Here is a 7,045-nt window from a genome sequence, read left to right as displayed (position 1 = left end):
TGCCCAACTTTCTGCTAAGAAAAAGAAGACACTTAGAGGTTCCCCCGCCCCTAGCCAACTGGGACATTGTCTTTTTACCTGGAGCTGTAAGAAACTGATCCCCAGAGTCTGCTCCACAGAGGAAGTGCTCATTTTCAGAGCCAGTTGTACACCATATCCTGACCTTTTTTTAAATGGGATAGAGGCTTTCTTTTTTCTTTCTTTCTTTTTTTTTGTACTGGGGATTTAACCCAGAGGCATTTTACCACTGAGCTACATCCCAGCTCTTTTTTATTTCTTATTTTTAGACAGGGTCTTCCTAAGTTGCTTAGAGCTTCACTTACTTGCTGAGGCTAGCCTCAACCCCCACCCCCCCAAAGTCGCTGGGATTACAGGCATGAGCCACCATGCCCAGCAGCATATTCTGACTCTTGAAGTCTCCTTTACTTCCTATAAGGCCAGGGTCTAGCCTTATTTCATCTCTAGTGGAAGGGGAAGGGAACATTCTACCCAAAATCTGTCTGCCCCCTTCCCAGTTTAAGGAAGATTCTGGACAAAAAGAAAAGAAAGAGCATTCATTCACAAATGGCCATGATAAGGGGACCCAAACAAAATGAATAATTCCTTAGCACAGGAGAGAAATTCACTTATACCCCTGGGGCTCCATCTGATCCATCAGTCTATATTGTTTGGGTGGCCCCATTCATTTCCAGGTTCTTTGTGTAAGTACCACCCTTAAGCCAGAATTCCTTCTGAAGGAAAGAGCCTGACTCCACTTAAAACAAGTCAACTTGAGCATTGCTCTGGGTCACATTTTCTCATGTAGACTTGCTACTCTTGACACTCCATATGGAATTCAGAAAGTGCTTTCTGTGCTATAGAATTAGCACAGATTAGGTGGCCTCCTGTTATCCTGACTGAGCCAGGACTGCCCAGTAGTCCTTACATTCGGCCCAGGGTACTATCTGTAGCTACAACTGTAATAACTATGGCAATAAATACCATAAGCCCCGAATCCAGGCTGTTTTATTTATTTCATTTATTACAACCTTTGAGGTAGCTACTGCTATTACCCCTATTTTACACATAAGCAGGAGCCCAGAGAAGTTTTCTGGGGCCCAGAGAAGTTCAGTAACCCATCTTCACACAGCTTGTTTTGAAGTGATAAGGACTGGAAAACTTTTTTTTTTTTAGACTCAAGTCTGTGCCCTTAATCCCTGAACTATGAGGCTCTTAATCAGAGATCCCCAAGGGCTTTTTGAATGGGCTTCAGGAGTTCTGCAAACCCCAGAAATTGTGTATAAAATTCATATGTGAGCCCTGATGGGCATATTTTTCTGGGGCTAATATTACATAACACACTAGAGTCTCAAAAGTGTTGGAAATCCAGAAAAGGTAAAGGCCAGAATCAGGCCAGTGGGGAATGGGAAGTTGTCTCCTCCCAGGCCTGGGGAGGGGAGCCAGCTGCTCCAAAATTCAGTCTGGGTTCCAAGCTGGCTTCTGAAATTGCCAGGCTTTCTCTAGCTAAGCTTAGCTTTCAGGACCTCTGGTGAGGTGAGGCAGGGGCAGGATCTGAGGGCTGGCCATTCCTTTGAAGAGCACCCCCTTCCCTGCTCCTGTCCTCCCTACTTCTTTTGTGAACTGAGTTCCTTCAGAACCTAATGTTTAGGTGGCTACCCACATAAGAAGCTTCTTCTGGGAACTTCAGTCCTATATGATGGGAGGAGCTGACTGTTCTTTGGAAGTATGAAGGGTATAACCTGATAATGGAGTGACAGAAATAGGCAGGTATGGGAAGACTTACCAGGAGGTTACTCAAGTCCTGGGTGCCGATGCTATGCGACCACCAGAATAGTCTTCTATTTTAGTCCCAAGCCTTTGCCCCCTTTATCCCAAAGCCAGAAATGTCTCTTCCTGATACCTCTTGCCCTGTGCTTAATGCCCAATTCATTTCCTTGGAGAAACCTTCCCTGCCCTGTCCAGCTCCTCAGCACACCCTCTCGGGGCCACTATCACGTTGCTAGGAACATGTTGGATTTGTCCATCTTCCCTTCTTCCTCTCTCTCTCCATTTGGCTGTGAACTTACTTAGGGAGGATGAAAATTGAATTTCCTCTCTATGCCCCTATGCCAGGCTGGCATATACCAATGTCTCTCCCAAGCACTTGCTGAATGTATAAACTAAATTAATAAGAGACAAAGAGAGAACCAGGCAGGGCTCTCAGCCTATTCGGAATGAGGACTAGGGATACAACGGAAGGGTAGGTGCATCATTTTTTTTTTTGCTAGCTGTGAGCAGATGTGTGAGGCACCCTGCTGCTTACACCTCCAATGCACAGAGGGGCAGAGACCTCTTCTTTAATGATTTTTTTCAAGTTTGGATGCGCCTCAAGCATCTGTTTTGTCCCGGGCCTCAGCATTCACCTCGGTGCGGGGAGTCCTAGGCTGCTGGGCATGTAAGAAAGAAGAGTGAAGCCTTATTTCGTTTGAGCAATACCAGCTAGTTCCCTTTGGTGCTTCCCATGTGTCAGTGGGTTCCTAATCTTGAGGGATCGCACTCATCCCATCTCATTTCCAACAACACCTCCAATTTCTCTAGTTCCTGTCCATGCCCTTCATTTCTACTAGGTCAACCTAACCCTGTATTCGGCCTCTGACTCCTTTACCCACACAACCTCCCTCACCTCGGTGAGTCTGGGACCAATATGCTCGCACAGGCTCCGCAGGCTCTCCAGTCCAGGGCAGGCGCAAGGAGGCCCCTAGCCGGTCTTCAGGTATGTTGCGCTGCCCGACCCGAAGACACCAGGGAAGCAGCTCCCCTCTGCCCTCTGCCCCAATTTTCCTCCTTTTGTTTATGGCTCATCCTCTTCATCTTCCCTCCGCCTCTACACATTTCTTATTCGTTTTTCTTCGTTTGGAGAGGTATGGCGGCCGCAGCCGCGGCCCCTGGGGAAGTCTGGATTTACTCTGGCGCTGTTGGCTCCGGGTTGACAGCCAAATCTCCATCCCGGGATTCCTAGAGGCTCAGCAGGGCAGCTCAGGTGTCTGTGGAGATGCAGATGAGGTGGAGTGATGGCACTTTGACCTCACACTGCTCCGCTGCTGGCCGGCTGTAAGATTTTGGTAAGTTCTTTTAACCTCTTTGCCTTGATGGTAGCAAAGGGCAGGAGACTTAGGGAAGGGTGACGGGAGCCTAAGCCTTTGCTCCAGAGTAAGAGGATTCAGGCCAACGCTCTCCTGAAGAGTGCAGCTTTGAGTCAGAGCCCAGGAGTGGAGACTGGATTGGAGATCCCATCCACCTGTCCATGCCTCCACCTGCCATGCTGATGAGGCTATGGATCCAGTAGTGAGACAGTGTGATTACACTTAGAAGGGTAACAGTAGTTGGGACAATTGCCCATGCTCCTCCAACCCTTAGAAGGGAGAGATTAGACATTCTTTATTTAGGGGACCTGTAAACAAGTCCCAGAAGGAAGTCATGGCTCAAAGCAGAGAACCTGTTCTCAGGCCTCCCTTGAGACCTTTCTGTCTGCCCCCGATGGAAGGATGGAAGCGTTGATCTATGAGCAGGACATATATGCTTAAAATAAAAGAATAGGAAGCCAACTAGAAACATATCCAGAGGGTGTAAGAGGGAAAATCCTATGGGCACATAGGTCATTGATTCTATCCTAGAATAGAGAATGAGATGTGGGTAACAGGACTGCAGCACTTTTCTTTTTCTTTTTTGTTTTTTAAACTGGGGATTGAACTCAGGGGCACTTTATCCCTGAGCTACATCCCCAGCCCTTTTTATTTTGAGACAGAGTCTCACCAAGTTGCTGAGGCTGGCCTTAAATTTGTAATTCTCTTGCCTTAGCATCCCAAGCTTCTGGGATTCCAGGTGTGCACCACTACACCCGGCTCCCCAACTGCCATATTTTGAATACATCATCTTTGGGATCATAGTGAGGCTTCTTGAACAAGTAAGGCCCATTTAGGAGGATCTTTTTTGTGGGTATGGTTCCTAGGATTAAACCCAGTACCTCTTGAAAGCACTCTGCCACCAAACTACATCCTCAGCCCTTTTTAAATTTTGAATCAGTTAATTGCTAAATTGCTCAGGTTTTCCTTGAACTTGCCAACCTCCAGCCTTAACCTTTGAGTGACTAGGATTATAGGCCTATAACAACCTTGCCCTGTGGGAAGGTCATTCTAATCAGAAGATAAAAGACAGAATGAAAAGGACCTTGTCCCTAGGGTAAAATAAGAAGACTAGGCATTTATTTATCGATTTCCTGACCAAAGTATGCTAACACCATCATTCTAGCTGGGTAGGCTCTTGCTGTGAAGATGATGAAGATGACCACCATGATGATAGTGTTGATAATAAAGGGCATCAGGACTATACTTTATAAAACACTTCCAACTCTATGATAGCCCCACAATTTATGGTAGGAAATGTCTCCAGGTTCAAAGGCCATTAGATGAAGATTTCTGTGCAGGAAATCTATTAGGGAGTGTTCTGGGAAGGAACTGGAAAGAAGTAGAACTAGGTAGAGGGAGAAGTTGGCCTTGCAGTAGTCTCCAAAAAGGCCTTAGCTGACCACAGGGGGCACTCTGGAACCCAGATAGCCCTTCATTATTGCCCCAGCCAGGTACAGTGCATCCCTATAATCCCATGACGAGGGAGGTTGAGGCAGGAGGATCACAAGTTCCAGGCCAGCCTCAGCTACTTGTGAGGCTCTAAGCAACTTAGTGAGATTTTCTCTTAACAAAAAATAAAAAGGGCTGTAGCTCAGTGGTAAAACACCCTGGGTTCAATCTCCAGTAAACAACAACAACAACAACAACAAAATCTGGGGAGAAGTGTCTGGGCATTCCTATGTCCATGACCAGTCATGGATGCAGTATACCCTGGCAAAGGAACATGACCTTAGGGTATCTTTCTTCAGCAGAGGCAAAACTAAAACAGCCTGACAGGTAAAGGTAGCAACTGAGAGAAAACGTCCTTCAGGACTGAAGGCACTGTACCATGGTACAGACTGTGGCACTTACCACTCTCATTTTGGAGGGGATGAAACTGAATTTCAGAGAGATGTGATGACCTGCCTCATAACACAGCTGTTATGCAGCAGGGTTAGGGTGAAACTGTGGCCCTGAGATGAGGTTTCAGCATAAAATGCTTCCAGTGTAATGGCAGGGGTCAAGCGCAGAGGGGACCTTCTTCCTGAGCTCAAAGACCGGCAGTCACAGTGGAGGGTGCCCTGATGGGAGGTAGAGGGGAAGCTCAGTTGTCTGTACACAAGGAGACTTGGAGCCAGGCCTCTGAGGGCCTGCTCAGCAATGCCAGGGTCCCAGAAGCCTCCCCTCCCCCCCACTCTGGAAAGTGGAGACTGTGACCTTAATCCCTCCCTGCACAGAGGCCACAACTCTGACTGCTCTGAGCCACCAGAGAAGCTTTCCTGACAGATGTGTTGGATTGACCAAAAGACAAGAGGCTTTGAGGAGATTATGCTGTCTAGTTCCATGCTTGGTCCCTGAGTCCCCCAAGGAATAGAAGATCAGAAAGTCTCACTGGGAGCATCTGGAAAGGGCCAGAGTGGTGAGTAGAGGCCTAGCAATGGTCAGCCTCCCTGGTCAGCCCCAGGAACAACCAGCTGCCTCAGAAAGAACAGGCATAAGGGGTCAACAGAGGAGAGAAGGTTGCTAAAGGGGTCAACAGAGGAGAGAAGGGAGTGGGCAAGGTGACAGAGGGCAGAGGCCAAGCAAGGAACAGAGTGGGACCTGGGTCTCTCTTGATCAGCCACCCCCACAGAAACTGACAAGGACAAGAAGTCCTTGGTCTGGGCTCATCTGCAGGCTGTTGGGGCTGGGCCATCTAGGTCTTTCTTATGAAGGATTTCGAAGTCACTGAAGGGTGTTGTATAAATGTCAGGTGGGGCCCAGATAGGATCAGAAGTGTGGGAGAAAAGGAGCAAAGGAAATTCACTCTCCTCCCTCACCTTCACACTGGAATTGCTGGGCCAACAAGCTGGGGCTGACAACCATTCTAGTTCTTATTTTTTTCAACTCTCCCTGCTAGGAGATGAGAAAGGAAGCCTGAGTCACTGCAAGGGAAAGACCTAGAGACACATGAGGAAAACAGGGACCTGACAACCGCTCTGAAAGTCTCTGCTGGGGTGACCTAGGAGAATGTGCCAGCCCCTGCCCACAGGGACATTGTCTTTCTTGCCCACTGTTGAAGGGCGGGCAGGGAAGAGTGACTGGCCACAGCCTCTGGCCAGGAGACCTTGACCAGAAGGGATTGTTTTTGTTTTAGCCCTGCCACCTTACACCTCCCCACATACACATTTCCCTTCATGACCTTGTGACTCCTCCATTAGGTCTCTTTTCTTCTGGCTTCAAGAAAAAGTCAGGCAGGGAGGGCTGGGACCAGGGAGGGAGGTGAGGCGGGCGAGAGGCTGAGCCAATTGCGGTGTCTGCAAGGTGCATAGCAATCAGCGGAGCCGCTGGTGAGCGGGGTCACTCAGTAGTGTGCACATCAGGGTGAAATCCTTTCAGCTCTTCGCCAAACCCCTAGTGAAAGACAATCAGGCTCGCTGTCACCGAGCTAATTCTGTCTATATAAAAGCAGTAATGAAATTCACGGCAGGAATACCCTCTCCATCCAATGGGCCAGCGTCGTGGTGACATATCTCTCTTATTGCCCGAATGTGACACACCATCTAGTTTACGTCGTGCAGCGAGCAGGAATGAAATGTTCATAAAGAATTGCTGCATCTCGTGGCCTTAACTGCGGCCCGGGGCTCTGAGGCATCTGTCAGGGAGAGGAGCAGGAGGAGGGAGGGAGGGCGGGGCTCAGGGAGCAGCCGCCGGGGGCAGGGGCTTCTGTGGGGTGGTTGTTTCTTAATAGGGTGAAGTGGAGGCAGAGGGAGGCAGGGGCTGGGGTGGGGGGTCGGGAAGACAGAGGGGAAGGGAGGGGTGTGGAGGGATTTGCAGAGGGGAGGATAAATAAGGGCAGGATGGAGTGGTCTGCGGGGAGTATTTGGAAGTCTGTGTAGGTCTGAGGAGCCAGAGTTGGGGAG

General features: G+C 48.9%; 1 long non-coding RNA gene across 1 annotated transcript; it reads left to right on the top strand.

The window, feature by feature from the left end:
• The first annotated feature begins 217 nt into the window (after window positions 1–217).
• On the top strand, window positions 218–3,095 carry LOC308633118. The gene is made up of 3 exons (XR_014018710.1): window positions 218–1,767; window positions 2,607–2,752; window positions 2,901–3,095. It is a non-coding gene; the product is annotated as an uncharacterized lncRNA (long non-coding RNA).
• The last annotated feature ends 3,950 nt before the right edge of the window (window positions 3,096–7,045 follow it).

The sequence above is a fragment of the Spermophilus citellus genome (assembly GCF_964194105.1).
Source record: "Spermophilus citellus genome assembly, chromosome: 14".
NCBI classification, from domain to species: Eukaryota; Metazoa; Chordata; class Mammalia; order Rodentia; family Sciuridae; genus Spermophilus; species Spermophilus citellus.
Note: the sequence above shows the minus strand (reverse complement) of the source record. Positions and strands in the feature narration are given on the sequence as shown.